This window comes from Bufo bufo, chromosome 1 (genome assembly GCF_905171765.1).
Source record: "Bufo bufo chromosome 1, aBufBuf1.1, whole genome shotgun sequence".
Taxonomy (NCBI): Eukaryota; Metazoa; Chordata; class Amphibia; order Anura; family Bufonidae; genus Bufo; species Bufo bufo.
The window spans coordinates 674,675,614-674,700,773 of NC_053389.1; the positions used below are offsets into that span (position 1 = coordinate 674,675,614).

General features: G+C 44.8%; 1 protein-coding gene across 4 annotated transcripts in view; it reads right to left on the reverse strand.

The window, feature by feature from the left end:
* The window catches only part of CRTC3 (CREB regulated transcription coactivator 3), a 134,848-nt gene that overhangs the window by 90,554 nt on the left and 19,134 nt on the right, over nt 1-25,160 (reverse strand). The gene's annotated exons all lie outside the window — the stretch shown is intronic.

A 25,160-nucleotide genomic window follows, 5' to 3' on the forward strand; every position in this document is an offset into this window, starting at 1 on the left:
TAATCAAAAACCCAAAGACTTAAAGGGGTTGTCTCACTTGAGCAAATCACATTTTTTATGCAAAGTTAAAGGGGTTGGCTCATCTCACTAGTGCTTTTTCCTACTGTGTGCAAGCACATATACGAGCAGTGTATAATGTGAGGGAAGAATGAGTCTAGCCAGCAAAGGAGACAATATGGATAATAACAATATATTAGTAAGTGCCTTGTATTAACTTTCTCTACATTATAAATGCCATAGGCTGAAGTGGGACAACCCCTTAAATATTGCTAGGATATGCCATCAAAGTCACATAGGTGCAAGTCTCAATTAATTTCTACGGGTGTTTTGAATACAGCCGAGGAAGCGCACTCTGCTATTTTCAGAAATCCTATTGAAATGAATGGAATGCTTTCTGCTCACTTGGGGGGGGGGGGGGGGGGGTCCTGTCTTAGCGATAGGCACAGGTCTCTCAGAGGTAGGACACGCATCTAATTGACAAGGGTGGCACATGTGACCCTATCTTCCATGTGGACGTGGACAGACAGGGACCGAATTTCAGTAAAGACAGCTGTGGAGCCAGGTTTCTGAAACGGAGCAGCGAAGGGCAGGCAAGTTTCTCTCCACAGGTCCTACCGGGTGGGTGTGATATTTAAAAAGCAAAATCCCCGAAAAATCCTTTAGGCCTCATGCACACGACAGTGAATAATGGCCGTGTGACGGCAGTCTAAGTAGCGGCCGTCACACGGCCATTTTTAGCACCAATGAAAGTATATGGGGTTATTAACATGGCTGTTCTTTTAACGGCCAGTAAATAGTGTCCGTCCAAAAATAGGAAACGTCCTATTTTTGGCCGTTTTCACGGTCAGACGGACCCATTGAAAACAATGGGACCATTTTTAATGTCCGATTGACAGGAGTGCACCCGTCTAACGGTCGTTAAAAACGGGTACACTTTACCTAGGAGGGGTTAAAAAAAAAAAAAAAACTCACCTCATCCACTTGCTCGCGGTGCGGCAGTTTCTTGTCTCTTCATTGAGCAGGACATGCTGAAGAACCTGCGATATGCGTGTGACGAAACCACGTGGGAGCGCCCAGTGACGTCATCGTGCACGTTCGGCAGGTCCCGTTCAGTTAAGAGAGAAGAGACTACTGCAGCGCGAGTAAGTGGATAAAAGGTGAGGTTTTGTTTAGTTTTTTGTAAAATAAAAAAAAAGTAGTGGGCCATTATGGGGGGCATTATTTAAACCATGGGGGAAATTATTTAAGATGGTGCCCTACATAAGGGCATTATTAAAGCTGGGGACATTAAAAAAAAAAAAAATCCTACACTATGGGGGACATTATTTAAGATGGGGGACTACAATGGGGGCGGTAAAAAAATAAATAAAAAATTCCCACACTATGGGGGACATTATTTTACCAGGGGGCCTACATGGGGGACATTATTAAAGCTGGAGACAGTAAAAAAAAATTAAAAAAAATTCCTACACTACGGGGGACATTATTTTAGCTGGGGGCCTACGAGGGTATTATTAAAGCTGGGGGCACTATAAAAAAAATTATTTACACCTTTGAAGACATTATTTTAACTGGGGCCAAAATAGGGGGCATTATTAAAGCTGGGGAAGTAAAAATAAATAAAAAAATTCTTACACTATGGGGGAAATTATTTTAGCTGGGGGCCTACATGGAGGCATTATTAAAGCTGGTGGCAGCAACAACAAAAAAATCCTACACTATGGGGGACATTATTTTAGCTGGGGGCAAATTCAGCCATTTTTCATGTACGTTTTTAACGGACATTAAAAACTGATGCAAAACGGACATTAAAAACTGATGCAAAACGGACATACGGACAGAAAATGGATACACACACTGATGCAAAATGGCCATGAAAAACTGAAAGCTTGTCTGTTTTTAACTGACTTTTTTTTCACTGTCATGTGCATGCAGCCTTAAGGTGCCCATTCACAGAGGAGAGGAGCTTGGTCGACACTGCTGATACCACTCAGCAGAGTGTGCATGTGCACGAGGGGGATGGAGGAACAGCGGTCAGCTGGTTATGGTGTATGGCCACCTTTAAACCTCAGGATTTTCAAAGTCAATTCTACAGTTAACTCAAGACACAAGCAATATGTCAGGAGTATTGTCTGACATAGCAGCGGCATACATGGAGTCTAACATATGCCACCGACTGTCATCAACGTTAAAGGGGTTCTGCACTTTGTTTAAAGTGATGGTCTATCCAGCAGCGCCACGGCCTTCCCACTGTTTACCGCAGGCCCAGTGACGTCACGACTAGTATCATTGGCCTGGGCGGGGCTACGTTCCATTCAGGTGAACAGAGCTTAGCCCCGCCCAGGCCAGTGATAATAGTCGTGACGTCACTGGGCCTGCGGTAAACAGTGAGAAGGCCTCCTGGAGCGCCGCTGCCTGGTGTCGGACTCCTGCCGATCAGATGCTGATGATCTATCCAGAGGATAGATCATCACTTTAAACAAAGTGCAGAACCCCTTTAAACTGCATACTACGCAGTATACTTCTTTTTTTTAGGTGGCCTGTTGCATAGGAAAGCAAAGTCTGCTGCATTTTCTATACAGTAGAAATAAAAAGGGTTGTAGGTGCATACCAACCTGACACTTTTTTGGTCTTCCTGGAGTGAATGGGGCTTATGGCCAGGTTCAGCAAATGCTTTGGAAGTTTACCCAGCACATAATATTACGTGATGTGAACATAGCCTTATCCTATCTCCAACTCCACATGTTCAGTGAAGCATGCAGGTTCGTAAGGTGCTGTGGAATATGTTGGTGCCAGGGGTGTAACTACCATAGCGGCAGACCATGCGACTGCTATGGGGCCCAGGGCAAGAAGGGGCCCAGTTGGGATCCTCCCTTCTTCTACTGAGGGTGAAAACTTGGGCAGGACTGAACCCTCTAAAGCAGGGATGCTCAACCTGCGGCCCTCTAGCTGTTGTGAAACTACAACTCCCACCATGCCCTTCTGTACGCTGATAGCTGTAGGCTGTCTGGGAATGATGAGAGTTGTAGTTTTGCAACAGCTGGCGTTACGCAAGTTGAGCATGCCTGCTCTAAAGGAACAACTTTTAGCAAATGAAGCAGTGCAATAAATGGTCCAGGGGTCATTGAAAGAGGTTTAGGCAGAAATCCTTCTGACCTGTGTGGGGGGCCTGGTTTGATTCTTGCTATGGGGCCCTTACTTCTCTATGTACGCCACTGGTTGGTGCTATATAAAAATTAATGTTATGTTTGGACACATAATATATATGCAGAGAGTGGGACAAGGTGCTGCCGGCCACATCTAATGCAACTTCTCATGGGAAGAAACAAGAGGATCAGATGAGCTGAGATACACCATGTATGATCACAATCTCTTCTAATGGAAGGAGCCTGGGACGAGCTGTTTGCCACAAACATGAGATAGCCGACGGGTCCTATTAAAACTGGCAGGTTCTGCTAACAAATGTCTATCTCTATAAACCGTCTAATCTAAAGCTACACCGCAGTGCATAACATCACAATGGCCTTGGGGGTTCAGATCATGCCAGAGCAATCCAACAACTGGCTCACTGATTTAAAGGGTTTTTCCAGTTTTACAGTAAATCATTTTAGGCTACTTTCACACTTGCGGCAGAGGATTACGGCAGGCAGTTCCGTCGCAGGAACTACCTGCCGGATCCGGCAATCCTGACACAAACGGATGGCATTTGTCAGACGGATCCGGATCCATCTGACAAATGTATTGAAATACCGGATCCGTCTCTCCGGTGTCACCCGGAAAAACGGATCCGGTATTTATATTTTTTTGCATTTTTAAAGGTCTGCGCAGACCGGAAAACAAGGATCCGTTTTGCCAGAACACAATGCCGGATCCGGCACTAATACATTTCAATGGAAAAGTGTTCAGGATTTTTGGCTGGAGAGAAAACTGCAGCGTGCTGCGGTATTTTCTCCGGCCAAAATACGTAAGAGGGACTGAACTGATGCATCCTGAACAGATTGCTCTCCATTCAGAATTCATTAGGATAAAACTGATCAGTCTTTTTCCGGTATTGAGCCCCTGTGATGGAACTCTATGCCGGAAAACAAAAACGCTAGTGTGAAAGTACCCTTATAAAGAAAAGTCTTGCAATTTCTAATAAATTATGTATTTCAGTTATTAATTAAAGCAGTTTCACCAGTCTTAGCTACAATAAGAAACACCCATAGGTAACAGGCAAGCAGGGCCATACTGGGATTACTAGGCAGCCCTGGCACACAAACCCCACCAGCCCACATATGGTGTCATGTAAAAACTGTGGTGCGCCACAAATGAGGCGGCATCTTCACTTGGTCATTCTACTATAAACCATCAATGCAAAAAACTGAAAATAAAAGTGCAAGACAGAAATGCCTAATAACGTTACCCTCCCCAACAGCAAAGCATGCAATGACAAAATACCCCCTCAGCAGCATCAGATACTACGTGCATCAAAATATCTCCCCAACAGGGTCAAATAAATCCCACCAAGCATCATCTGCCAACACCATTAGCCACTGACCCCTCCCTCACTGGCAGCAGCATTGTCCCCAATTAACCCCCCCCCCTTTTTTTTAACCCTTTCCTGACTCATCGATTTTCTAGTTTTTCATTTTTGTTTTACTTGCCATCTCTGAGCCATAACTTTATTTTTCTGTTCACGTAGCTGCATGACGGCTTGTTTTTTTGTGGCCCTTTCTAATGGCACTAATTACTATTGCATACAACATAGTAGAAAACTGGAAAAATTCTAAATGGGGTGGAATAAGAAAAAAATAAAAATTCTGCCACATAAAATATACAGAGAAAAATTCAGGTTGTATAGTTTACTGTGAGCGCTGCTAGTCCTTTGTGAAGTGAACAAAGTTAGGGGACTTATATTTGATATGCCTTGTTTTAATCAACCCTTTTGAGTAGAATAATTTAATCTTTTAGCCTAAAAGTGCCTACAGTGCGTCACTATTTTGCTCCCTGATACCTGATATTATAGTTTGAAAGGACGTGGAAAAACAGTGGCGCGACCCCGCACCGGTACATAGTAGTAGTGTTTGGCGGCATAAGGAAGGATCTGGAATCCGACTTATCCTCCCCGTTTGTGGATTCCAGGAGAGCAGCGTGGTCCCCTAACTTTGTTTTACAGTTCCGCCATAGTTTTAAGAGTTTCGTTTTAGGGCGTTCCCTGCAGGTCTGTATGATTATAGCAATAACAAATTTGTTTTGATTTTCTCACGTTTTAGTTTGAAAACAAAAATAATTTTTTTTGGTTGAATCACCTTATTCTGACCACCATAACTTTTTCAGATTAGGATAGATCATTAAAAAAAAACAACTCTAAAATTTCTAAGGGCTCTTTCACACTTGCGTTCTTGTCTTCCGGCATAGAGTTCCGTCGTCGGGGCTCTATGCCGGAAGAATCCTGATCAGGATTATCCTAATGCATTCTGAATGGAGAGAAATCCGTTCAGGATGCATCAGGATGTCTTCAGTTCCGGAACGGAACGTTTTTTGGCCGGAGAAAATACCGCAGCATGCTGCGCTTTTTGCTCCGGCCAAAAATCCGGAACACTTGCCGCAAGGCCGGATCCGGAATTAATGCCCATTGAAAGGCATTGATCCGGATCCGGCCTTAAGCTAAAACGTCGTTTCGGCGCATTGCCGGAGCCGACATTTAGCTTTTTCTGAATGGTTACCATGGCTGCCAAGACGCTAAAGTCCTGACAGCCATGGTAAAGTGTAGCGGGAGCGGGGGAGCAGTATACCTACCGTCCGTGCGGCTCCCCGGGCGCTCCAGAGTGACGTCAGGGCGCCCCAAGCGCATGGATCATGTGATCACATGGATCACGTCATCCATGCGCATGGGGCGCTCTGACGTCATTCTGGAGCGCCCCGGGAGCCGCACGGACTGTAAGTATACCGCTCCCCCGCTCCCCGCTCCTACTATGGCAACCAGGACTTTAATAGCGTCCTGGGTGCCATAGTAACACTGAACGCATTTGGAAGACGGTTCCGTCTTCAAATGCTTTCAGTACACTTGCGTTTTTCCGGATCCGGCGTGTAATTCCGGCAAGTGGAGTACACGCCGGATCCGGACAACGCAAGTGTGAAAGAGGCCTTATTCTGACCACCATAACTTTTTCAGATTAGGATAGATCATTAAAAAAAAAACAACCCTAAAATTTCTAAGACAGTTGTTCATAAGAACAAATGTCAAAGAGACAAAAAAAGTCCTTCAGCAATGATAAGCAAAGAAAACCCATGCTGAAGTCTGCAAAAAATCATAATGATTGGACTGTAGAGGACTGGAGTTACAGGTACATCTTAGATTAGAATACCATTGAAAACTTAATGTCAATAATTCAACTCCGATTTATAGATTCATTACACACAGAGTGATCTATTTCAAGTGTTTATTTCTTTTAATGTTGACGATTTTGGCTTACAGCTAATGAAAACCCAAAAGTCAGTATCTCAGAAAATTAGAATATTGTGAAAAAGTTCAGCATTTCAGACTCATGGGGTAACCCTCTAATCAGCCAATCACACAAAACACCTGCAAAAGGTTTCCTAAGCCTTTACATGGTCCAACACAATCATGGGGCAGACTGCTGACTTGACAGTTGTCCAGAAGACAGTCATTGGCACCCTCCACAAGGCATGTAAGCCACAACAGGTCATTGCTAAAGAAGCTGGCTGTTCACAGATTGCTGTATCCAAGCATATTTATAAAAAGATGAGTGGCAGGAAAATGCGTGGTAGAAAAAGGTGCACCAGCAACAGGCATAACATCAGCCTTCGAAAGGAATGTCAAGAAAAGGCAATTCAAGAATTTTGGGGAGATTCACAGTAGACTGTGGCGGAAGTCAGTGTTTTAAGAGCCGCCACACATATCCAGGGCTACAACGGTCACATTCCTTGTGTCAAGCCACTTATGACCCAGAGACAACATCAGAAACGTCTTAGGCTACTTTCACACTTGCGGCAGAGTGATCCGGGCAAGCAGTTCCGTCGCGGGAAATGCCTGCCGGATCCGGCAAAATGTATGCCAACTGATGGCATTAGTAAGACTGATCAGGATCCTGGTCAGTCTTAAAAATACCTGATCAGTCAAAAAAATGCATTGAAATGCCGGATCCGTCTTTACGGTGTCATTTGGCAAAACAGATCCGTCATTTATTTTTTTCACCTTTTTTTTTTTTTCACTGGAAGGACGGATCCGGCATCCCGGTATTTTGAATACTAATACATTCCTATGGGAAAAAATGCCGGATCTGGCATTCAGGCAAGTCTTCAGTTTTTTTCCGCCGGAGATAAAACTGTACCATGCTACGGTTTTCTCTTTTGCCTGATCAGTCACCTTACAAGGCAGGATAGGGGTTGGGAGATAGAAGCGAGTCCTAGAGATCTAGGATCCGGCATTTATTTTTTTTCACGGATCCGGCATTCTGGTATTTTGAATGCCGGATCCGGCACTAATACATTCCTATGGAAAAAAAAAAAACGGATCCGGCATTCAGGCAAGTGTTCAGTTTTTTGGGCCGAAGATAAAACTGTAGCATGCTGCGGTATTATCTCTGTCCTGATCAGTAAAAATGACTGAACGGAAGACATCCTGATGCATCCGCAACGGATTACTCTCCATTCAGAATGCATGGGGATATGCCTGATCAGTTCTTTTCCGGCATTGAGCCCTTTTGACGGAAAAGAAAAATGCTAGTATGAAAGTAGCCTTACCTGGGCTAAGGAGAAAAAAGACTGGACTCTTGCTCAGTGATCCAAAGTCCTGTTTTCAGATGAATGTAAATTTTGCATTGCATTTGGAATTTAAGGTTTCAGAGTCTGGAAGAAGAGTGGAGAGGCACACAATCCAAGTTGCTTGAGGTCCAGTGTAAAGTTTGCACAGTCCACTCTGTGTTACGACAAGTCCAAAGTCAGCGCAGCCATCTACCAGGACATTTTAGAGCACTTCATGCCTCCCTCTGCTGGCAAACTTTTTGGAGATGCTGATTTCATTTTCCAGCAGGACTTGGCACCTGCCCACTCTGCCAAAAGTACCAATACCTAGTTTAGCAACCACGGTATCACTGTGCTTGTTTGGCCAGAAAACTCGCCTGACCTAAACCCCATAGAGAATCTATAAGACACTGTCAAGAGGAAGATGAGACACCAGACCCAACAATGCAGACAAGCTATCAAAGCAACCTGGGCTTCCATAGCCCCTCAGCAGTGCCACAGGCGGATCACCTCCTTGCCACGCTGCATTCATGCAGTAACTTATGCTAAAGGACCCCGACCAAGTATTGAGTGCATACACTGTACATACTTTTCAGTAGGCCAACATTTCTGTATTAAAAATACATTTTTTTGTTGGTTTCATAATATTAAATTTTCTGAGATACTGACTTTTGGGTTTTCATTAGCTGTAAGTTATAATCAACATTAAAAGAAATAAACTCTTAAAATAGATCATTTTGCATGTAATGAATGTATAGAATATATAAGTTTCACTTTTTGAATTGAATTACTGAAATAAATTAACTTTTCAACAATATTTTAATTTATTCAGGCCCAACACCAGGTCATGTAATGTTAGGAGGAAACCTGGAGATGCCTACAAGCCACAGTATCCCGCTCCCACTGAGCAATTTGGTGCAGGATTGGAGAGGACATGGTAGTGTTTCCAAACTGCTGCAATTGGGAAGATTGGCCTTTGTGAAGGACACATGAATCAAGCCATGTATAAAGTTATCCTGGAAGAAAACTTGCTTCCTTCTGCTCCGATCGTGTTCCCAAACTTTGACAATTGTTTTTTGTTCAGCAGGACAATGCTCCATGTCACACAGCAAGGTCAATCAAGGTGTGGATGAAGGACCACAAGATCAAGAGCCCGCCATTGCCAGACCAGTCTCCAGACATAAACCACATTGAAAACCTCGGGAATGTGATCAAGAGGAAGACGGATGGTCACAACCAATTAAACAAAGCCGGGCTGCGTGAGTTTCTGCACCAGGAGTATCATAGTATCCCAACAGCAATGTGAAAGACTGGTGAAAAGCATGAAAAATCAGGGTTATGCCACAAAATATTGATTTCTGGACTCCACCTAAGTTCCTAAGATCCTGTGCACTGGTCGGTTGCTGAAGTTGGTGTCCCAGCTGGTCCCATAAACACTCGAATGGTGATAAATCAGGAGACCAGGCGGGCCAAGAAAGTGTTGCAATCTACATTCCTTGCTGAGCGGTTAGTGTCGCTCGTATCACTACTAGAGGTGACCGACTGTCGTATGATCACACCAGCAGTTAGGGGAGGGTGTTGCTCCACAGCCAAGGCAGGATTGAAGTTGTCACCATGAAGCCTCCATACTCAAACCTGACCATCATTGCATCCCAAACAGAACCTGGATTTGACACTAAAGACGATACAGTTCCAGTGCATAGCAGTCCAGGTTTCTTGCTCATGACACCACTGCAAACAGACAACAGTGGCTGTCTGTCAATAGCAGGACAAGTAATGTGCACCGTGACCCTACATTTCCTTCTGCTAAGGCCGAGTTCACACGAACGTGTGTGACCCGTGCCCATGCTGCGGGCCGCAATGCACGATAGCCGGCCGTGGGTCAGCCGCATCGGATCGCAGACCCAATTACTTTAATGGGTCCGCGTTCCGCAAAAAGATAGGACCTGTTCTATCTTTTTGCGGAACGGAAGTACGGGACGCAACCCCACTGAAGCAGTGTCCGAGGGGTCCCGTTCCGTGCGGCCGTTCCGCAATTCCGGACCCATTGAAGTGAATGGGTCCGCACCAGTGACGCGGAATGCACACGGAACTGTGGCAGTGTATTGCGGCCCGCAATACGGCCACGGATCACACACGTTCGTGTGAACTCGGCCTAAGTGTTTGAAATAGCCCGGGGAGAGACAAGTGTGTAATGAAGGTTCCACCTGTGTCTGAATGGTGGACAATGAAACTGTGGGAGCTACTTGCACTTGTCAGAACATTTAAACAATCCTATCTACCGGTGGTTTGTCTGGGCCGTCCAGAGCCTGTTAGCCATCTGTGTACGTGCCCTCACATAACCACTGCTCCCAACACCTCCTAACAACTAGGTCAGAATGGCCTAGATGGCGGACAATTTGTCAAAATGATGATCCTGCTTCACTCACTCCAATGACTTGCCCCCTCTCAAAGTCTGTCAACTGGGCAAAATGTCTTTGAGTCAGTCATAGAGGCATGTCTAGCCGTCAATCTCTCATCGAGAGGTACACTATCCAAAAGTAGCCTCTGAGAACCTTTTTATAGGGTAGCTGGGGAAGCACTTTTACAGCCTCTTGCGGCAAGACCCAGTATCTTATCAGACCACACCTGTAACCATTTACATATCTGCAACTTTATCTATACACATACTTAACATATATTTTAGCTGTGAAGAATGTACGCACATTGCCAATGCCAAACCAGGCTCGACTGCTGTCAAACCATAAACCGCAGCTGCTACATTTGGCATTGTCCTGAACGCTCATGTGCAATGCTCTAATGAAGCGCCATGTGATCTATAAATTGTATGACACTGCAATATGGTGCAGATACGAGCGTATAACAGGGATTATACCAACAGTGAGCAAGATCGAGAACTTTGGTGAAGACAGACAAGTGAATGTATAAAATTAATTGTACAAGGAAATAATTTTTTTTTATTCTCGGGAGCCACAGAGTGATAATCACATGCAGCATTACTACAAATAACTGTGGCTCGCTTGGACAGACCATGTGGTTAAAAACAACACTGTGTAAACCTGCGGCACGTCACATGCAATTCTGCCACACAGTTCTTGGCTGCACGCCACACAACCACTACGTGTACAGGCACAACAGGAACAGAAGTGGAGATATTTCCCTTTAGTATCAGGCTATGAGCCCTAAAGGGTCCATTCACATGTCTGCAAAATGGGTCCGCATCCGTTCCGCAATTTTGTGGAACAAGTGCGGACTCATTAGTTTTCAATGGGGCCGGAATGTGCTGTCCGCATCTGCGGATCCACACTTCCGTTCCGCAAAAAAATAGAACATGTCCTATTCTTGTCCGCAATTGCGGACAAGAAAAGGCATTTTGTATGAGAGTGCCGGCTATGTGCGGATCCGCAAAACACATATAGACATGTGAATGGACCCTAAAAGGGTTCCATAGTATTGCACTGGTCGGGCTGGAGAATATGATCAGATTTGGAAGGAGACACACTGGATCTAAGGGCATTAAAAAAAAAAAAAAGGAAAAGCCCAAATGTAAAAGCGCACAGTACATTAGGGCCTGCAGTGAGGAACAGATACTCTTTTTTGAAAGGAAGCAGGGGATGAAAAGCATCACCAATATTTTTATTTCATTATTGAAAATGATAAAAGAGTATACTAATTTCCTTCTGCACACTTAAAAGGCTTGAAGCGCATACGCGGCTTTCTTGGTTGCGCACACCAATGTGTTTTTAAGCTTTTCAAATAAAAAAAAAAAGCTGTTTTTAACTTACCCGGCGAGCAGGAGCCCTGACAAGTTCCCTCTTCACTACTGCACCTGGTTGTCAGCTCGGAGTCCTTCTCCCTGCACCCTGCCACAGGTACGAGGGCTCGACTACAAGTCCGCTAGACGGCGAGCTGAACATGTCCACCTGTTTTACTGCTACCAGTTTATTTATTCCTGTTAACAATTTTAAAGGGGTTGTCTTCATGAGGTCTATTAGTTATATAGACATCATAAAGGGGGGGGCCCCCACGTGAAAATAAATGGCTGGTCACAGCTTCCCACAGCTGAACTGTTTTCTGAGGGTGTCCGGGACAGGACCCAGGCCGCATGTTAAATACAATGCAGGGAGACAATAGTTGTATCAAGAAATGTGTAGAAATCCCCACCTATCCCTTGATTGAACCTGACAGATGTGTCTATTTTCAACAGTAATTCTGTAAATGGAACCTATACATTAACAGCTAAAGTTCCAATGGACCGCGAACGCGCACACACTTCTGTCCTCTAGGTGTAAAAGCCAAACTAAGCCCCCTAAAGTTCACTAGGTAAAAATGTGCCATCCAAATCACTGTTAAGCTCCATCATCTGTCCTATGGAAACAAATCCGAAAACCTGTAGCAACAAACGGTATGGCGGGACCCCATTTACTCAAGTAAAGCACTCAGCCCTCCGCTAGCTTCCCCGTCTGTCCCAAAACGGAGGGTGCTCATGAACAGGAGCCTCAATCGGTAGCCGTGTTCTCAGTGCAGTGCTCGTTCACATCGGCTGTAGACTTCCATTAATTATTTAGGTTACAGGAGCAGAAGGGTAATGATGGACATGCCAGATCCGTCAGATGACTGACAGCAATGGTGTTAGACAGCCTCCACTGACGGTGGGTGCGCTGGGATTCCGTTATGGTGTCTGTCCATTAGCTGGACAGCATACTGGGCTATCTAAGCTGCATTAGGACACAAGCTACTGACAAAGAGAATAGTAATACAGAGTTGTGACTTTATTCACACATTTTCAGGAGGAAGAACAGAGGAATGACAACAGTTCCAATAAAAAATGCTCCAGAATTGCTATTTCATGGGGAATGTAAGCATTTAGTAAAACAGACATGTCAAAAGAGGGGACGAGTCTTCTAACTACCCTGGAACCTGAACTTCTCATTCATCCAAAAGAAACCACAGAGCGCTCATTACAGTAAAAGGAGTCTCTCTCTGGTGGGCTCTATTCACATTTGTGTGGCCAGGGGTCTGGAGTCGGTATGCTAAACATCCCCTCCTCTACATTTTTCCACACTCCTTCATAAATGGCTCATGTATAAGTAGTAGTAACATATTTACTACAGTAAAATCACTTTTTATCACCACGTAATTTTTATTTTGAAGTTGGAGTCGGTACATTTCTACTGGCCTTATCTCCACAGCCCTGACCCCCCCGCCGCCCCTATCTACAGATCCCACTGCCTTAGAGACCCCAGAATAGTGCTAAGTGTGAACAAAGTCTTAGGGTATGTTCACCTCCCTGGAGTCCGTATGCTAAACATTCTCCTCTACATTTTTCCAACCTTCGTCATAAATGGCTCATGTATAAGTAGTAGTAACATATTTACTACAGTAAAATCATGAGACGCACTTTTTATCACCATGTAATATTTTTATTTTGAAGTTGGAGTCTGTACATTTCTACTGGCCCTAACCCCACAGCCCTGGCCCCGACCTCCACCTCTACAGATCCCACTGCCTTAGAGACCCCATTTTGTTGTTTTTAAGAATTGTAAGAATAGTGCTAAGTGTGAACAAAGTCTTAGGGCACGATTTTGGAATCCACCTACAATGCATTTTTTGTGTGCGTTTTTTACTTCTTTTTTTAACCAATGGGTATTTACATCAATACAAAACTGCATTTTCAGAAACCTCCTCTTTACAATGTAAAGACGTCATGATCTGATAACCATATCTAAACAGAGCACTTTTACAACTATGGATGCGCCATTTTCAGATCAGCTTCCCACACGGAGGCCTCCTGTTGGAGTCGCCATAGCACATGAATACATGGTATTCTAATAACGTATTTCAGATAACTGTAGGGAAGATAATAACATCTGTAATATTCCTTCACAAAACACCCAAGAGCTGACCCATCTGTTCTCCCTGCAGCTGTGTGACATGGCTCTGCTTCAACATGAGCGCTCCCTCGAGACACTGTCATCCACCACTTGTCCGTGCGAACCTGAGCATCAAGCCCTTCACTACCAGTTGTTTTTTAAAGTTCTATTGGCCGAGTATACCAACTCCCCGGGGTTTAGTCTTCGCCAATCAAAATCATTTTTTAAAACCGCTGCCCTGTACAAAATGGACGTCCACAATTACTAAGCATTTCAGTCACTTGGTCTTCAGCTGGAGTGGACTAAGCTGTCCAAAGACATAAGATAAAAGCCTGATGAATTAAGCCACGTGGATTAATTTGGCCAGGCATGCTCAACCTGTGGCACTCCAGCTGTTGTAAAACTACAACTCCCACCATGCCCTGCTGCTGGCTGATAGCTGTAGACTGTCTGGGAATGCAGGGAGTTGTAGTTTTGAAATAGCTGGAGGGCCGCAGGTTGAGTATGCCCGATTTTGGCGAACCATCATTTGGGAATTGTACGCATTATCTCGGCAGTGGGGAAAACAGAAGGAAATTAACTGCGCATGCGTCGATTACGGATGAATGGCACATGCACGAAAGTGGCCAAAAGACGCACAGCCATTTTCCCCCTACTTTTGGGGGGGGGGGGGGCGCGTCTTATAAAGCAAAAAATATGGTACTTCAAACGGAGGCATAAAATTAAATGCCCCCCATACAGTGCTCCAGACTAAAAAAAATACCTAGTAGCCATTGGCTCCTGAATTGAAAAATTTAGGAGCCAAATCAAATTTTTAGTCGCCAAATCGAAACTGAATCAAAATTTTGCTATCGTGACAACGCTACGCTGATCAGATCGGCGTAGGGTTGTTTTGAAACCAAAATTTAGATTCGCTTTCGTCACCATAAAAAAGTATTGCGATACTCAATACCGCGCAAAAAAAAAAAAAACACCAAAAAAAGCTGCGTGCATTTAGCATTTTATGAAACGTTCGGCCCATAATAGAACAGTCCTATGCTATTTTTTGGTGTGACAAGGTGACTAAAAAATGGCGAATGCTCACCGCATAGGAGATACTTTTTAATAATAATTAATTTGGACTTTTCGGACGCAGCGCTATGTAATATGTTTATTTAATGTTTATATATTTTATATGTAAAATTGGGAAAGGGGGGATTTAAACTTAATATTTTAGGCTACTTTCACACTAGCGTTTTTCTTTTCCGGCATAGAGTTCCGTCACAGGGGCTCTATACCGGAAAAGAACTGATCGGGCATATCCCCATGCATTCTGAATGGAGAGTAATCCGTTCAGGATGCATCAGGACGTCTTCAGTTCAGTCATTTTGACTGATCAGGCAAAAGATAAAACCACAGCATGCTACGGTTTTATCTCCGGCGAAAAAAACTGAAGATTTGCCTGAATGCCGGATCCAGCATTTTTCCCCATAGGAATGTATTAGGGCCGGATCCGGCATTCAAAATACCGGAATGCACCCGCACTAAATCCGGACCCATTCACTTCAATGGGGCTGTGCACATGAGCGGTGATTTTCACACATCACTTGTGCGTTGCGTGAGAATCGCAGCATGCTCTATATTCTGCGTTTTTCACGCAACGCAGGCCCCATAGAAGTTAATGGGGCTGCGTGAAAATCGCAAGCAAGTGCGGATGCGGTGCGATTTTCACGCACGGTTGCTAGGAGATGATTTGGATGGAGACCCGATCATTATTATTTTCCCTTATAACATGGTTATAAGGGAAAGTAATAGCATTCTGAATACAGAATGCATAGTAGAAGGTCAATATAATAAACGTTGGTGGCGCAGTGCGCCCCCCATCACCCCAGTATAATAAACATTGGTGGCGCAGTGCGCCCCCCCATCACCCCAGTATAATAAACATTGGTGGCGCAGTGTGCCCCCCCAACACTCCAGTATAATAAGAAGTAAGTACAGGAGACCGGCAGCTACGGATCAACTGGAGGAGGTGAGTTAATTATTTTTTTATTTTTTAACCCTTATTGGCACTTCCCACTGCACCACCAGTTTATTATATTGGGGTGAGGGGGGGGGGGGCGCACTGTGCCACCAACGTTTCTTATACTGGGGAAGGGGGGGGGACGCACTGTGCCACCAACGTTTCTTATACTGGGGGGGGGGGGGGGGGGCGCACTGTGCCACCAACGTTTCTTATACAAATACAGGAGGCGGGTGCCGGAATCAAATAGCCGGCACCCGACCTCTGTGACAGGGAGCTGCGATCAGCTACAATTAACCTGAAGGGTTAACTCAACTGCAGCTGATCGCAGCTCCCTGTCATAGAGGTCGGGTGTCGGCTATTTGATTCCGGCACCCGCCTCCTGTATTTGTATTACAGGTCAGTTATCTTCATTGGTGGCGCAGTGGCCACAGCCCCTCCCCTCCTCCTCCCGTCTCTCTTCTTATTGGTGGAGGCGGCGGCAGCAGCACAGGGGGGAGGGAGAGACTCCTCCTGCGCTGCTGAGAACGATCATCTCCTGTGCCGCCGCTGTATTGAGCAGAGCTGCGGCGGCGGGTCTAGTCGCAAATGGCGACAAGACTAAAAAGTCTTGTCGCCATTTGTAAATTCTAAGTCGCATTGGCGACCATTTTGGTCGCCATCTGGAGCCCTGCCATACGTCCAGACCCCTCACAATGAATATACTTACCTGGCTTCACGCGCCGTTCCTGGTCCCCGCACTGCCGATTCTCCCCGTGCACGGATGAAAACATCCATTATCAGAGTGGGGGGTGGGGGGGAGAAATCACCAATGGGAGGTGGGGACGAGCCTCCCTAGCATCACGGCTGACGCTAGGGAGGTTCGTCCCAGTCACCGCTTGCTATTAGCTGCAAAAAGTCTCTTATGGCATTTCCTTTTAAAGTCGAGGTAAACTTTAAATCAATATTTAGCTTACCGTCTGGTATCTGCGATCTTTGGAACTCCCGCGGAATTCGAACCAGCTTGCTGTAAGGAGCGATCAAATAAGCCGGCAGACATTTAAAGCTCCACTTAAGCAACAGGGAGACAGCAGACACCAGACGGTAAGCTAAATATCGATTTAAAGTTTACCTCGAGGAAATGCCATAAGAGACTTTTTATCCCAACATTATCAGGATTCCTGTGGACATTTTATGAATACATTGCACTTCCAGGGAAATACACCTACAATATTTAAAGTGACATCCATTTTCCCAATCTGGGATAGAGCCACAGAGGAAATACCTCCCCCTTCATAATAACAGCACATATAAGACCTGGACAATACTTGAAGTTTTTGGTGTGATATATATCATCGAAGACTATTATCGTCTATATTATCGAATATTATATCATTGAATACAATATCGAATATGTTATCGATTATATTTACTATATTGTATGTGGTTGTATTTTATGTATGTTATTGTTTCAGCACACTGTTTTTATTACTTTTATTACTTGAATTTTATGGGGATGTAATAATAAATATTTACTGCATATGTCAATTTGGCTGCCAAGTGTATGAGTGCTCGCCCATGTCTCCATTGTTACATTTACTGTTAATCGACTGGAGCAGTGTTCGGGAAATGGTTTTTTACAGTACAAATTAATTTATGAAGTTATTGCGCAAAGTCTCGCAAGACTTCGCAAAGCAATAACTTCGGATCATCGGAGCCAATACATTCTCCTGCTCCGTACAGTATTAGAACAAAGTTTTATGCAAATCGACTTCAGATGTTTCATCCGAAGTTGATTCGCTCATCCTTAGTCCCTAGCAATGGAGTGTCTACCATGTCATGTCTATAGGGGTCCCTATGCCTGATCCTTTTGTTTTCATTAGAAAGGCACCGACATAGAAACGAACACATGCATGCTCAGCTGAGCCAGTATAACGAGTGGAAATAGCTGATGACACAACGCACATACTAATATATATAGTATCGCACAAAAGTTAGTACACCCCTCACATTTTTGTAAATATTTTATTTTACCTTTTCATGGGACAACCCTGAAGATATGACACTTTGATACAATGTATGGTAGTCAGTGAACAGCTTCTATAACAGTGTGAATCTGGTGTGTCCTCAAAATAACTCATCACACAGCCATTAATGTCTAAACAACAAAAGTGAGTACACCCCTAAGTGAAAACAGCCAAATTGTGCCCAATTAGCCATTTTCCCTCCCTGGTGTCATGTGACTTGTTAGTGTTACAAGGTCTCAGATGTGAATGGAGAGCAGGTCTGTTAAATTTGGCGTTATCGCTCTCACACTGGTGACTGGAAGTTCAACATGGCGCCTAATGGCAAAGAACTCTCTGAGGATCTGAAATAAAGAATTGTTGCTCTACATAAAAATGGCCTCGGCTACAAGAAGATTGGCAACATCCTGAAACTGAGCTGCAACATGGTGGCCAAGACCATACAGCGGGTTCAATAAGACAGGTTCCACTCAGAACAGGCCTCGCCAAGTTGAGTGCAGGTGCTCTGCGTCATATCCAGAGGTTGTCTTTTCAAAATAGACGTATGAGTGCTGCCAGCATTGTTACAGGGGTGGGAGGTCCGCCTGCTCAGACCATACGCCGCACACTGCATCAAACTGGTCTGTATGGCTGTTGCTTCAGAAGGAAGCCTCTTCTAAAGATAATGTACAAGAAAGCCTGCAAACAGTTTACTGAAGACAAGCAGACTAAGGACATGGATTACTAGTCTGATAAGACCAAGATAAACGTATTTGGTTCAGATGGTGTCAAGCGTGTGTGGTGGCAATAAGGTGAGGAGTACAAAGACAAGTGTGTCTTGCCTACAGTCAAGCTTGGTGGCGAGATTACCATGGTTTGGGGTTGCATTAGCGCTGCCGGCTTTGGGGAGCTACAGTTCATTGAGGGAACCATGAATGCCAACATGTAATGTGACATACTGAAGCAGAGCATGATCCCCTCCCGTCGGAAACTGGGCCACAGGGCAGTATTCCAACATGATAACTACCCCAAACACACTTCCAAGACGACCACAAAAGTTGCTGGACTGGCCAAGCAGGTCTCCAGACCTAGACTCTATTGAGCATCTGTGAGGTATCCTCAAACGGAAGGTGGAGGAGCGCAAGGTCTCCATCATCCACCAGCTCTATGATGTCGTCAAAAAGGAGAGGAAGAGGATTCCAGTGGCAACCTGTGAAGCTCTAGTGAACTCCATGCCCAAAAAAGTTAAGGCAGTGCTGGAAAATAATGGTCACCACAAAAAACATTGACACTTTGGGCACATTTTGGCCATTTTCACTTGTACTCACATTTGTTACCAGCAGTTTAGACATTAACCCCTTAACGCCCAGCGCCGTACATGTAAGGCGCAAGGTCCACGGAGCTCTGGGGAACGATCAGGGGGGGAAGGGGGTTGGGCACCATGCCTGCTCTTACTGGCAGGCAGCTCCAAGCACTGTGATTGGTCGATCAATGACACCGGCACATCACAGCGCAGGAAGCTGTCAGAGGCATCGGGTCGGGAGGATGTGGCAGGTGCTGAACAAGTCAGCACCGGTCACCTCCGAGGTGAGGCAGGGGACACCAGTGTTTTGGGTCCCCTTTAGGCGCTGCTATTAGCTGGAACAACGCTCCAGCCAATGGCAGCGCTATAGATGCACAGGAAGAGGCAGAACTTCCCTTATTGCAGCCATTCTAGCTGGTGACTACATGCAGAGAGGTTCTGTGCCTTTCTGTGCTGCTTGTGGCTTGCTGGGACTTGTGGCGCACACCACAGCAATTTAACCCCTTTCCTAAAGAAAAGAAGAAATAAGAACACCTGGAATAGCTGCACAGATTTTTTTTTTCATTTGCAGCTGTTCCAGATACCTAAACCAACCTCCGTCCCCTGTCCCTTCCTCCCCCCTCCGTCCTTTTTTTTTTTTTACGGACACCATTTGCTTCGTGCATTTTTTATTTTATTTTTTACCATTTTCCAACTCTGCACCACTTTTTCTGCGTGCAAGCTGTGACTGCCAAGTGCTGTTCAGTGCATAACTGCCTGATCAGCACCTGCGGATTATTTGTGCAGATATTTTTGGCAAATTTTTCTTATTTTTTTTCTTAAAAAAGAAGAAAAATACCAGTTAGGGCTTTATATAAATATATATATAGAGTTCTATATTTCTATATATATATGGATATAAGTAAAATTTTTAGTCAGTGTTCATTTAGTGAATTTTTATACTACAGTTTTTGCAAGCATGCACGATCTGTGTGCGTGCGGGCGTGTTGCAGAGCACTGATCAGTAGTGTGCTCCATAGCATCTGCACATTTTTTAGGTTATTGTTTGTTTGTTTTTTCCATTTTTTTTTGGTGTGAAAAAAGAGCTGCAGTTAGTGGTAGTATATATATATATATATATATATATATATACACACATACACACATATATATACATATACACAGTCCTGATCAAAAGTTTAAGACCCCTTGAAAAATGGCAAAAAATCATATTTAGCATGGCTGGATCTTAACAAGGTTCCAAGTAGAGCTTCAACATGCAACAAGAAGAAATGGGAGTGAGACAAAACATTTTTTGAGCATTCAATTTAATGAAAACAACGAATAAACTGAAACAGGCTGTTTTTCAGCTGATCAAAAGTTTGGGACCACACCTCCAAAAAAAAACGAAACCCCCCCAAAACAGAAATCCAACTTCCAAACATGAACTCAGTAATGAGTAGCTCCGCCGTTATTGTTCATCACTTCAAAAATTCGTTTCGGCATGCTTGATGCAAGCGTTTCCATGAGGTGAGTGGGAACATTTCTCCAAGTGGTGAAGACGGCCGCACGAAGGCCGTCTACTGTCTGGAACTGTTGTCCATTTTTGTAAACTTCCCTTGCCATCCATCCCCAAAGGTTCTTAATTGGATTTAGATCAGGGGAACACGCAAGATGGGCCAAAAGAGTGATGTTATTCTCCTGGAAGAAGTCCCTTGTCCTGCGGGCATTGTGTACTGTAGCGCTGTCCTGTTAAAAAACCCAGTCGTTACCACACAGACGAGGGCCCTCAGTCATGAGGAATGCTCTCTGCAACATCTGGACATAGCCAGCGGCCGTTTGACGCCCCTGCACTTCCTGAAGCTCCATTGTTCCACTGAAGGAAAAAGCACCCCAGACCATTATGGCGCCCCCTCCACTGTGGCGCGTAGAAAACATCTCAGGTGGGATCTGCTTGTCATGCCAGTAACGTTGGAAACCATCAGAACCATCAAGGTTACATTTTTTCTCATCAGAGAATAAAACTTTCTTCCACCTTTGAATGTCCCATGTTTGGTGCTCTCTTGCAAAGTCCAAACAAGCAGTTCTGTGGCGTTCAAGGAGACGAGGTCTTTGAAGACGTTTTTTGTTTTTGAAGCCCTTCAGTCTCAGATGCCGTCTGATGGTTATGGGGCTGCAGTCAGTCCAGTAAGGGCCTTAATTTGGGTCGAGGATCGTCCAGTGTCTTGACGGACAGCCAATTGGATCCTCCGACTCAGTGCTGATGAAATTTTTTGGGGTCTTCCACTTGACTTTTTTATTCCATAACCCTCAGGATCATTTAGGAAATTCCAAATGACTGTCTTACTGCGTCCCACCTAGGCAGCGATGGCGCGCTGTGAGAGACCCTGCTTATGCAGTTCAACAACCCGACCACGTTTTTTTTGCCTTTGCCATCACAACGTGTGACTACCTGACAGAAAATGACAATGAATCCACTTATATATATATATATATATATATATATATAAATATAAAAAGAAAACACAGTGGCAGCACCGTCCCTGATGCAAGCTGGTGGGTGCAACAGCCCAATACGGATTAAAGCCAATCCACAAATACAAAATGGAAAAGATGGGCAGCACTCCAAAAAGTAGAAAATACTAAATCTTTATTTACCCCAGTGGGAAATGCGACGTTTCGGCTCTAGACAGGAGCCTTCCTCAAGGCTTGAGGAAGGCTCCTGTCTAGAGCCGAAACGTCGCATTTCCCACTGGGGTAAATAAAGATTTAGTATTTTCTACTTTTTGGAGTGCTGCCCATCTTTTCCATTGAATAAACACCACTACTTTTACTTGGAGTGCTGTCCGTCTTTCATCTTTATATATAAATATATATGTTCAGTTAGGGCTCATTCACACGAATGTTTAAGTTCCGTGTACGGGCCATATTTTGATTCCGTATACGGCTGTCCGCATCTGTTGCTCCGTTCCGTGGCCCCGCAAAAATTATGAGGCATGTCCTATTCTTGTCTATTTTGCGGTCAAGAATAGGCATTTCTATAATGGGCCTCCTGTTCCGTTCCGCAAATTGCGGAAGGCACACGGGCAGCATCCGTGTTTTGCGGATCCGCATGTGAACAAGCCTTTAGCGTGAGTTTAGGTTTTTGCAGGAGCACACCATCTGCGTGCGTGCATTTTGCAGAGCACTGTAGTGAATTTTTATACTACAGTTTTTGCTGTGTGCATTTTGCAACCACTGAACACCAATCAGTAGTGTCCATTACTGATTGCGTCTGCTCAGACTTTTTTTTGTGCAGAAAATACATTTTTTTTTTTTTTTTTTTTTTACAACTTTTCTTCTAAATTCAATTTAAAATTTATTACAAGCCCCTTCACGTGTGAAAACACTACATACAGACCCCTCAGACTAAATAAAGGTTTACACGTTACACCCCAATAAAATAAAAATGGCCCGCCCATCAAAACGTGTGTACTCAGCTGAAGAGGCATACGCCATGCTTGCCTCCGATACGGAGTCGGCCAGTGAGGGAGAAGAGGATGCCACTTTCCTCTATTCCTCTACCCCCTCATCATCATCCACTGATGTGGGACCCTCTAGAAGGCCCTCAAGGGTAGCAGAGGAGGCAGCCCCCCAAAGTGAGCGCACATGGACTCCACCCCCTAACGATTATCAGTCCCACAGTGGGAAACTCTGGAATCCAAATTGACTGCACGGATTTCACAGAAATAGATTTTTTCAAAATCTTTTTCTCAGAAGATTTTATAAATTTGATGGTGACCCAAACAGCAATGGGCAGGAGACATCAGCTTCTCGCCTGGGCGTTCCTTCTCCCTGCTGTGACGTTCTGCGCTGCGATTGGACAGCGCTACAGCCAGGGAGAAGGAACGCCCAGGAGAGAAGCTGATGTCTCCTGCCCATTGCTCCGATAGTAGTAATTAGCATACGGAGCAGGAGACAGTAATAGGGGCACAGCGGGCGAACGGAGCAGCGCCCAGGAATAATAGTAAGTGCAGGGTTATCCCTGGGCGCCGCTCTATGTAGCCTGGTAACCTAAAGTCTGGGTCAATTTAAAATCCTCCTATCATTGGTGGCGCAGTGCACCTGCCCCACTCTCCTCATTGGTGGCAGCGGCACAGGGGGAGGGAGACACTGCTTCCTTCTCCCCTGTGCTGCTGAGGAAACATGAGTGCGCTCACAGCAGCGGCTCATGTTCTGTGATACTAGACTGCGCAGCAGTGCAGCCCAGTATCGAAAAAATGGAAATCCCGGTATCGTATCGATGTAGGGACAAAAGTATCGACTGGGTATCGAAATTTCGATACCCGCAACAACCCTAGTTGCTAGGAGATGTTGTTTGTAAACCTTCCGTTTTTTTTCACGTGCGTGAAAAAACACATCTAAATAGATTGCACTTGCATGGAAAAAACTGAAACACTGAACTGAAATGCAGACAAAACTGACTGAACTTGCTTGCGAAATGGTGCAAGTTTCACTGAACGCACCCTGAACGCATACCTAAACAATCCATATCGTTCGTGTGAAAGAGGCCTTAGGCATCTTGCACACGCACGTGTTTTTCCCACCCGTGGCCGTGCTGCTGCCTGCAAATTGTGGGCAGCAATGCACAAACACCCAGACGCAGCGGATCCATTCACTTTAATGGGTCTGCAATCCGGCCGTTCCGCAATAAAATAGGACATGTTCTATCTTTTTGCAGAACGGAAGTACGGGACGAAACCCCACGGAAGCACTCTTAGCTGGTACTGTATTGTGCTGCAAATTTACTGCACAAAAATCAAGCGCGTAATATGCACCGTGTGCACGTACTCCAAATGGTTGAGAAGCTGCAGCCACAGAGCCTGAAAGCATATCGTCATCTCCAACAAAGCCATTTCAGCAAAATACAGGCACCTTCTAGAATACAGAATCCATACGCACTGCGCAGTTTTCTTAGGCTACTTTCACACTCGCGTTTGATGCGGATCCGTCTTGTATCTGCTTGTATCCGTTCATAACAGATCCGTTTGCATTATTCATTAAAAAAAAAAGTCTAAGTCAAAACGGATCCGTCCTGACTTACATTGAAAGTTAATCAAGGTAGGACGGATCCGTTTTCAATTGCACCATATTGTGCCAGTGAAAAACGGATCCCTCCCCATTGACTTACATTGTAAGTCAGGACGGATCCGATTGGCTCCGCATAGTCAGAAGGTCACTAAAACGCTGCAAGCTGCGTTTTAGTGACCGTCTAAAAAACGCAACGGAGGCCAAACGCAGCCAAACTGATGCATTCTGAACGGATCCTTATCCATTCTGAATGCATTGGGGCTGAACTGATCCGTTTTGGGCCGCTTGAGAGAGCCCTGAAACTGATCTCACAAGCGGAACCAGAAATGCCAGGGTGAAAGTAGCCTTACTTCCATCAATAGAAATGACTATTCTTGTTTGCAATACTGACCAGAATAGGGTATGTTCTATAAAAAATACACTTGTGCATGGCCCCATAGAAATGAATGGGTCAGAAATATGTCATGAGCATGGGTACCGGCTAGATTTAAAAAAAATTGAACTAATTAAAGTTTTTTTTTTAGCATTAGAGAACCATGGCTGTAGGCAGCACTACACCGGTCCATGGGTGTATACAGCTGGGCTGCGACATCACACAAGCCCTGAAAACAGACTGTGAAATTATTTTTGGGAAGAAATCAGCCATGCTTACCTAATCCCGGACAACCCCTTAAAAAACTTGCTTCTGAAGCATGAGCGGATTCTTCAGAGGGCTGAAGGTATTCCGTTTTTACAAGCGAAAAAACAAAAGCGCACCTGTTCTACGCAGTCCAGGCTCTTATCAGAGCCAAGCAGCAAAGCAGACCCCCGCACATGACAACCGGACCACCTACAGCCACTGTATGACCCTCTGCTACATCACTGAAAACCCCACAAGTAGCCCATTACACATAACCCCAGAAATCCGGATCTACTCTGCACTGCTCGCCTCAAAAAGAAAGTGACACACTTGTCGGTACTTGACGCCCACAATGTCACTGTGAGACAACCCCTTTAAAAAAAATCACCGATTATGGCTTCTTGGTGTCATCTGCTATGAAGGTGTTAAAAATCCATCTGTATATCAATTATATCTGTGTCTGGGAAAGCTGAGTGACAGCACAATAGTCCACCATTATAGCTCCAGCAGCGGCTGTCATCCAGTCTTTTTCCTTAAAAGGGATGCCCCAAGATTTAAACACAGGTGATCGATAGGGGTCTGA